At 41.9% G+C, this 9444-nt stretch overlaps 1 non-coding gene across 1 annotated transcript; it reads left to right on the top strand.

The window, feature by feature from the left end:
* Window positions 1–8136: 8136 nt before the first annotated feature.
* TRNAF-GAA (transfer RNA phenylalanine (anticodon GAA)) lies at window positions 8137–8209 on the top strand. The gene has a single exon. It is a non-coding gene; the product is annotated as a tRNA-Phe (tRNA).
* The last annotated feature ends 1235 nt before the right edge of the window (window positions 8210–9444 follow it).

Genomic DNA, 9444 nt, shown 5'->3' with positions numbered 1-9444 from the left:
GGTTATTTATGATCCCAGGTAAGGCCGGGATGGAGTGAGAGTGTAATTTTCACAGGCACAGAGAAGTGTCCCCAGGGGTTAAGGCTGTTTGCTCTGGGGGGCTCTGACCTACCCAGGGCTGGGCTGTCCCCAGTGTCCATGGCTTGATTTGACAACTCCGCTGTGACTCTGATCACACCAGCTTCTGTGGGGTGAAAACGGCAATGCAGTTTTCTTTCTAATGTCTCCTTTTTAGTAAGATTTTCACCAACTTAGTGGCTTAAAATAGCACAGATTTGTTGTCTTCCGGTTCTGTAGGCCAGAAGCCTAAAGTGGCTCTTCCTGCGCTGAAATCAGGCTGCTGGTGGTCTTCTGGACGCTCTGGGCGAGAGTCCTTCTTCTTCCCTGTTCCACCTTCTAGAGCCTGCTCACATTCCCTGGCTCTCAGCCACCGTCTACCTTCAAAGCCGGCAAGTGAATGACTCTGGTCTTTGCCTGTGTTGTCGAATCTCCTTTTCTGACTCTAATACTTCTCTTCCATCTTTTAAGGACCCTACGATTATATCAGACCCCCTGGATACCCAGGATGATCTCCCGATTTTAAGATCCTTACCTTAAGCACCTCTGCAAAGTCCCTTTCGCCCTGTGCAGCAGCACATTCCCAGCTCCTGGGGCTTATCGTGGGGACATCTCTGAGGAACCCCTGCTTTGCCAGGGCCATCACATACCGTGTGTGAGATGGAGAACAGCGCCCTCCCTGAGAGTTTCCTCCTTCGCTTGTGTAATCCATCCTTCCCTGCACCCCTGCCCCGGCCACGGCTGATCTGCTTTCCATTGCTATCCTGTTGCCTTTTCTAGAATTTTGTGTAAATGGGGCCATACAGTTTGTGGCCTGAGACTACTTTTACTTAGTATAATGCTGTGCTAAACTCTGCAGCCGAGATTCATTTTTGATTCCTTCTTTTCTATGCTCCCCATATTTACCTGTTAGTCTCCTTGATTCTCTCTTACCTCCTAATGTCTCTCAGTATTTTCCTGCTCACAGTCCATGTTCCCAAAGGCCTCTGTGCCTTGACAAATACCCTCATTTTGCCCTGGCTCTTTCCTCTTGCCACTTCTCCACTAGTGACTGCGCGCCTGCACCTCCCGGTTCCCAGGGACGCTCCCCTGTGAGCTTTGCCTGCTCAGCCAAGCCCCTGATGCATTAGCTCAGGCTTCTCTTTGCTTTCCTCCCTCACTTATTGGATCAGAAGCTCCTGGGGAGGGGGGTGGCGGACAAGGACTGTATTTTAACTGCTTTTGTTTCTTTAGTACCCTGCTCAATTCCTGACTCACCTCTCAGTAAACTTTCTCTACCTGTGATCTCAGGGAGGTCTCTGCTCCTTGCCTCCCTCTGTCTCCCCCCTTAACCTTTGGGATGAGAATTTCTTTTGTTTTATTGACTTAATTCATTTATTTTAGCAAAATGAAGGTTAAACGTAGCTACTGAGAAATGAACAGTATTAACAAGAGAGTTTTGTTTTGTCTTGAAGTTCCTTTCACTAAAGAATGTAAAGTGAAAGGTCAGAGAAGGGATTTGCTAGTGCAGATAAAAAAGAGGAGGCCTGTTTGACTCCTTTCTCTACCTATAACGCTCTTCTTCATCTGGTCTGCATGACAGATTCCTGCTCATTCTTCATGGCCCAGAAAAAAAATCCGATGGTTTCTTCCTTCTTACTAATAGATCATTTGTAGTATTAAATTCGCATTTATCTCATTGTAAAAAAGATGTATTTATATACACAACTGTCTTTTCTACTAGTTTGCTTATGGAGGACAATTACCATGACTTTTTAAAAAAACTTTTAATTACATAGTCCATTATGTGACATGTAGAAAATTCTCAAAATATCCATAGAGTCTCAAAACGGTACAGTGGCATAAACTCAGAACTTTGGGGAGAGAAGAGGAAGACAACAAAGGAAGGAGGAAAAAGTGAGGTGGTTTGGATGGAATGATGAGGAGAAAAAAAAAATGTGTTTCTTTTGATTGTTCCAGGTGAAAATACGGGATATTTTAAACACTACAACTCAAGGCTTTTCTAGAGTTTATATATGCTTCTGCCAAATGAGGATTAATACCTACGCTTGGCTGACAAGGAGATTTGGTAATGAGTTTGTTTTAACCCCTGTGTAGAGTAACCCCCCTGCCCAGACCTCACATTGCCATCATCAGAAAGGGCCAGATAGTCTACTTTAAAAATTTCCCTCTTCATATGTGTCCAATACATTATTTAAAAGATTTTATTTATTAGAGAGGAGACGGGGGTGGAGAGGGAGAGAGAGAACCCCAAGCAGACTCCGTGCTGAGTACAAGCCTGACGCGAGGCTCCATCCCAGGCCCTGAAATCACGACCTGAGTGAAACCAAGGGTCCAACGCTTAACCAACTGCACCATCCGGGCCCCCCCGTGTCTAATTATTTTTTAAGACTATTTATGGAGTGATAGAATTTTAAATTGTTGAACAAGAAACTTTTCTTACAATTTGACCTTTTGGGTCTCTTTACTATTTGTTTATTTCTCCCGGTTTCCATTTCTGTTTCTGGTGCAGACTGAAAAGGTCCAGATCTTTCAAAAGCTCTGCAAGTGATTTTATCCATTACAAATATGGCCTAGTTTTATGTCTTTTGTTACATCCAAATTATATTTCATATAACAGTTTTGTTAATTTTTATTTTTTATTTTTTGCCTAGATAATACATTCCTCTGGTTCCAAGTACTTATAGGTATAAAGGTCCTCCCTAGTCCAATTTTTAAAGAGGAAAGAAAAGAGTTTTATTTGAGCCCAAGTTAGGTCAGCTGCTCCGGATACACAATCTTCACAAAGAAGAGAGTCCTCCGGGGAGGGAACATCAGGTACAGGGTTATATACGTTTTTTACATTTTAAAAAGTTACAGTCATGTTACATCATGATGAAGAACATCCAGAAAGTTACAGACTTCATCTTATGTTTTTAGTATGTGTGAGGCTGTATGACTTTAACGGGAGCCGAGCGGGGAGGGGGCTTAAAATTTTTCTTATCTTTATGCTTGGAAAGCTCCTTTTGGTTATTTTCTTTAAGGAAGGAGATGTACATAGTGCTCAGGGCAGAAATGGAGCCCACGCTCTGAGGTTTTGCTGAGTCATTCTGACCTGGGTAAATGTTAGAGTGGAGCTTCCCCGGGAGCCCAGGGGCAGGGCCCACACACAGGGAAGGTTGGACATTTCCTTTATTTTACCAATGGTATTAGTTTCTTCAAAAAATAGTATGACTTACATTCTCTTCTTTGCCAGATACCATTCTAGGTGAGTGTGTGGAGAGGAACCCCTCCCTTCCCATGTGGTGAAAAATTGGGCTGTGCCCAAAGAGAGCCCTGGTCTCTGCTTTAGCTGCTGGGAGATAATCCATGTCATACCTAATAGTAGGATATATCTTTAGGGTGGATTTGGCTGCATACCGTAGTCATCTCAGAAAGACCAGCCATGTGATTTGGGGTGAAGGCTTTGTTACTCTGTCAGCCCGGAGAGTGAGTTCAAGCACATGGGGTCATCAAGCGCTTATGTGGATAGAATGAAGCCCCAGTAAAAACTCTGGACGTGGAAGCTCAGGTGAACTTCCTGAGCTGACAATACTCTGCATCGTCACACATCGTTGCCCAGAGGATAACTTACGCTGAGGACAGCAGGAGTTTCATTTTGGAACTCTGTCAGAATCTGCTCCATGTGTATTTTCTTCTGGCTGATTTTAATCTGTGTCCTTTCCCTCTAATAAGCTGTAACCAGTGAGTATAACAGCTTTGATGAGTTCTGTGACTCCTTCTAGCAAATTATCCAACCCAAAGGTGTTTTTGGGAAACCTCAAAACTTGCAAATAGTGTCGGAAGTGAGGGAAGTCTAGGGGACTGTGCCCTCACACTTTGCTGTTTGGCTAACTCAGGTGGAAGGCTGAACATCTCTTCTGATTTGACAATGCCTCTCATGAAACTGATCGATAGTAATATAGCAAATAAATTTAATTATTTCTAACACCTCTCTTTTTACAATATTAAAGAGCAAGTCTTTGCTGATTTTGTAGGAACCCTCTGAGAAATCTCAGCTGGATTTAGGTGCAAATGACATCAGGATTTGATTTGAGGAGGAAAAATATCAAAAGGTGTCAGGTAGTAAACCTAACTAAATTGGATCACAAGTTACTGAGACACAATACTTGGCTGCCTATTTAACCAAGTGACAATGACATTTTAAATGTGAACACAGAAGACTTTCCGTTTCTGCTCCAACATGTGAAAAGTTTGGGACTCACCAGTCCCATTCTCAGAACAAGAGAAAAGTTGAACACTCTGAAAATTAGTAACTCTCCTTATATATATCGGAATATTGAGGCCACAGGGCAGCCTCCCGACCTAAAACCTGGAGAGAGGTGCAGAGTGAATCACAGTCACCAGGAGCAGAGACTCACAGCTGGTGAGAATCACAGGGAATGTTCGAGTAAGCCCAGGGGAGGCGGAAACAGGGGTGGGGGTGGGGGACAAAGTATAAAACAAAGAACAAGGGAAATGAATAGAAAATATTTACAAATACAAGTGTTTCTTGACTTACAACGGGATTACGTCCCGATAAACCCATCATAAATTGAAAATATCGTAAGTCAAAAATGCATTTAATACACTTAACCTACAGAACATCATAGCTTAGTTTCACTCACCTTAAATGTGCTCAGAATGCTTACATTAGCCTACAGTTGGACAAAATCATCTAACACAAAGCTTATTTTGTAATGAGGTGTGGGTATCTCACGCAATTCATCGAACACTGCACTGAAAGCGAAAAACAGGGTGGCTGTGTGGGGACAGAATGGTTTTCAGTGTATGGGTTGTTGTCCCTTGTGATCCTGCGGCTGACCGGGAGCCGCGGCCCGCTGCACAGCATCACCAGAGAGGATCCCACCCACATCACAGCCTGGGAAAAGATCAAAATTCAAAGTATGCTTTCTACTGAATGTATATTGCTTTTGCACCATCGTAAACTGAACCACTGTAAGTTGGGGACTGACGGCACAGTCACCCTCCCTCACACACGGCTGCGCTTTGACAGTTTCAGTTGCCCGCGGTCAACTGGGGTCTGATAATCCTCCCTCTCTCACGTCATCAGAAGGTCAGTAGTAGCCTCAGGCTACATCGCAATGCCTACTAGTCATTTAACTAATGCATTTGTCAAAATCCATCGAACCGTACAACACAAAGAGTAGATCCTAATGTAAACTATGGACTTTAGCTAGTAACAATGCATCAACCTTGGTTCATCCATCGTAACAAACATATCACAAGACGTTAATAATAGGGGCATCTCTGAAGTTAGGAGAAGAGGAAATATGGGAACACTGTACTTCCCATACAATTTTTATGTAACTTTAAAATACTCTAAAGAATAAAGTCTGTTTTAAAAAATCAACATAGGAGGTAATATGATTATAAATAACCTTAGCTGTTTTAAAAGAGGAAAGACTTTTTATCTTAAATAATCAAGGACGTACTAAAAAAAGATAGTTCTAGGAGTTAAATTCTGCCATTTTGGGAGGAAATGAACTGAATTGTCACCATAGTGCCAAAGTATGTCATGGTGGGGGCTTTTGAAGGGGGCTTGGGGGTGGATTTGGAGCTACCCATAATCCCAAGGTTAAACAAAAGCCAGCAACCAAACCAAACCAAAAGAATTCTCAAACAAAGAAGTGAAATTAAATCCTTACCAACCTACCACAGAGGAATGTGTGGAGCACCTGGATGAGGAGCTGGGTTCCCTGTGGGATCCCATGAGGAAAGGAGCACAACAGGCTTGGGAGGACTCAGTGTCTGGGTGGATGAGATGGGTGTCCCGGGTGGGCTTTTCCTCCTGTGTGACTCAGGATACCAAACTGTCAAAGACAAACACCAGATAAATGAGGACATTGACTTTATTTAGGGTCTTGCGATCCAGAGAGCACCCCAGACTGAAGGATCAGAGTGTTCTCTGCAGGGTAGTTTGCCATAGACTTTTATAGGGATAGTCCACAACTTCCAGATGAGGTTATTTGGAATTGTTTTGCATTGGAGAAGCTTTAATCAGATGAATGGGATGTGTTCATTTGTGTGTCTAGCTACTTTCAAGGGGATTGTACAGAAAGTTAGCATAGCAGGCCTGAGACTATTCTCCTTAGAAAGGCCTGCTTGGCCCTCGGCTGGCACCTGGGAACTTAGATTTTAAGAGAGTTCCCACCATTTCCCAGGTGACAGGAGTGGATCACTGCCTAAGCTGTTCATGCTAACCATACAGTTTGTGCTGAACACCTGCTTTCTTTCTGGGTCTGGAGTTTTGATATATGCTAGGCATCCCCCTAATATCTTGGGTACCGAGTCTTTAGTGAACTTGCCTGGTGGACATTTTTCATGTGTTGTCACAATTTTGGGTTGAAGGAATTAAGCCCATCCTGTGTGACTTGCACCTGGTTTCCTCCAGACTTTTCCCCATGTGCCTTTTCCCTTTGCTGACTTTGCTTTGTATCCTTTTGCTGTAATCAATAATAGCTGTGAGGACAACTATATGCTGAGTCCTTGAGTCCTTCTCAAATCATTGAACCAGGGGACACACAGGGACAAACAGTTCTCATCTTAGCTAATCACTCATGAGACAAAGAACAAGAACTTGGCTAGGAGTGAAACGGGAAGGGTCTGTGTTTGGCCTTATCAGCAGGTTTGAGCAAAAGAGCAAAGACTTGTGTTTGGCCTTGTCCATACCTAAATACTATAACTTTTTGCATTATATAGGAGGTGGGGTTTGTTGACTGCAAACATCTCATATAATTTTTGATATGGGATATGCTAAATTATTATTTTTTCAATTATTAAAATTTTCAATTTTTTCAATTATTTTTCCATTATCCAAATAATAGATACTCCCATAATGCAAATATTTAAAAAAATATAGAGAAACACCAAAAATATCTTATTCTCTCCCCTGTTAATAATTAGTATCATTAGTCATCAAAAAATACGAGTTAAAATCACAAAGAACTTCCACTACATCCTGGCCTGAAGAGCCAAAATTGAAATGGCTGACAATATCCAGTATTCGCTAGTCTGTGGTGTGACCGGAAGCCTCATTAACATTATTGTTAATAGTTTACACTGATACATGCATTTTGGAAAACTGTTTAGCAACAGTTACACATACATATATCCAGCATACATGACCTAGCAATTTCACACATCTATCTGCACATCTATGTACCTATGTATACATGTATATATGTATCTATTTATCTGATAGATGAGTGTTTATGTTCACCTAAAATTTGCACAAGAAGTTTCCATGATTTTTGTAACCTAAAACTGGAAACCAAGCGCCCATTAGCATTAGAATGGACAAGTACATTGTGGTCTGACCAAATGGAAGGTGATGAATAGGAACAAACTGTTTTCATAGATAAAAACACAGATGAATCTCAAAGACAATATTGAGTGAAAGAAGCCAGATAGAAGAACGCAGATTCAATTTGATTTAATGTATGGGAAGGTACAAAATAAATGACAGCACATATAGTGAGAGTTCAGACCGGTGGCTAACTTTGGGAGGATAGCAAAGGAGAGGGATCCTGAGAGAGCTGAGGTGGTTACCCAGGAATGCAAATTTGTAAAAATCATCAAGCTGTGCTCTTAAGATTTGCATACTTTACTGTATGTAATTTATACTTTAATAAATGAACGGGGAAAGGAATAAAAACAACTGAAAGAATAAAAAAAATATTTGCGGTCCAAACTAGAATTTATTCCAGATGGTGTTGTCTTGAATTCTTCCAGCAGGAAGATTTGAATCACTACACCCCAACGGTTGTCTAATTCATATCCTTAGAAACCGTATATAAAATTTTCGTTATCACTGTTTTTTCATTCTTCTTATAATACTCAGGAAACTTTGAGTATGTTTCCCCATTGTCTAATTTTTATGTAAGTATAATCATTTTTGAAATGGGCACAATGTTACATTTGCAGAAAACAAGACAAAGACTTTACTTATTTTTCTTGAAATGTAGCATCCAAAAAGGAAAATAAGCTGTTCAGAAAAGGTTGTAAAAGTAATTGACAAAAAAAATGCCTTAAGGACGGGCTGAGATAGCTCAGTAGGGAGAGCGTTAGACTGAAGATCTAAAGGTCCCTGGTTCGATCCCGGGTCTCGGCAGGTATCTCCTGTTCTTTTGCAGAAGTCGTTGACTTTCCCATTACTGATTGGTTGTGTAAAGCGTGAATACCCACCCATACCAATGTCAATCACCTTCAAATAAGTTGAGTCCACAGTGCCAGTGATGTGGAAAGGAGCTACAGACATTTACCCTCATCATGGAAAGGGCCCTTGTAAATTCTTTGGCAATTCTACGTCCATACACCTAATTCCTTCCAGCAATTCCTTGAAGTAAAGAAAGAAAACCTCCCAGTGCCTTTTTCAGAGCACTCGGGTGTTATTAAGTGCATCTATAAGAATCAGGGCATGGGCCCTTTCAGTTCCTAATTACCTCTGTTCCTGCCTTCACTTAGTGTTGGCCCTTACGGATCCTTACATTGTTGTCAGCACTTTGAATCCTGTAAAAAGTTTTGCTTATCTTATACAGCATTTGGTTTTCAGCTGCTGAGACAGGCCTAGTGCGTCATTTTACTATGAAGAAAGGCAAGAATGATAGTATAAGCATAAATTGAATTTTAGTAGTATTTATTAAGATTATATGGGATGGTATGTATACATACGTATATGCTGTAAAATATAATAGGGATTCTTAATATTGATTTATTATTTTTCCCGGGACAGTGTTGGATAATTCATAGACTCTAATCTGGAATGTAACACACATAATTTGAAATTTTCTTACAAGACATTTGAGGCAGGTATTCCCTTGTGTATTGCCAATGACGTAGGTGAAGGTATTAAAGGTATGCTTGACTATGCATAGAATATTTTGAGGAGGATAAACAAGAAACCGAGCGCTCCGGTGGCCTCCCAGGAGGATCTGGGGGGAGTTGGAGTCTAAGATCGGTGGAGATTCGTTCTGCACCATGGTGTAATGTTAAAGGACAGATCTTTTAACGAGTCCTTCTTTTGATCCGGAATCACTATTAGTAGGGTTCATACACAATATTTCATTCAAAAGCAGGGTACAGAAAAATATAGGTCTTGGATCTGGAGCCCTCAGTCTACCCGGGACGTAGCTGAAGGTGGGGGTGAGGACAACAGACCCATATCTTGGGTTTGCCAGCTGGGAAGGTGCTGGCTTTTCTAGGAGAGCGAGTGCCCGGCGTGAGCAATCCTCCCGGACACCCTAGGGCGGGGTCGGAAAGGTCAGGGAGGCCTGCCACCCGGAAAACTCCGCTGGTCCGCAGGAGGGAGGAGCCAAGAGTAATCCTTTTGGGGTTGCAAGGCCCGGA

Source organism: Leptonychotes weddellii, unplaced genomic scaffold, assembly GCF_054177405.1.
Source record: "Leptonychotes weddellii isolate Sample4059 unplaced genomic scaffold, ASM5417740v2 HiC_scaffold_5766, whole genome shotgun sequence".
Taxonomy (NCBI): Eukaryota; Metazoa; Chordata; class Mammalia; order Carnivora; family Phocidae; genus Leptonychotes; species Leptonychotes weddellii.
The sequence above is the reverse complement of the archived record's forward strand: the minus strand, read 5'-3'. Positions and strand labels throughout refer to the sequence as shown.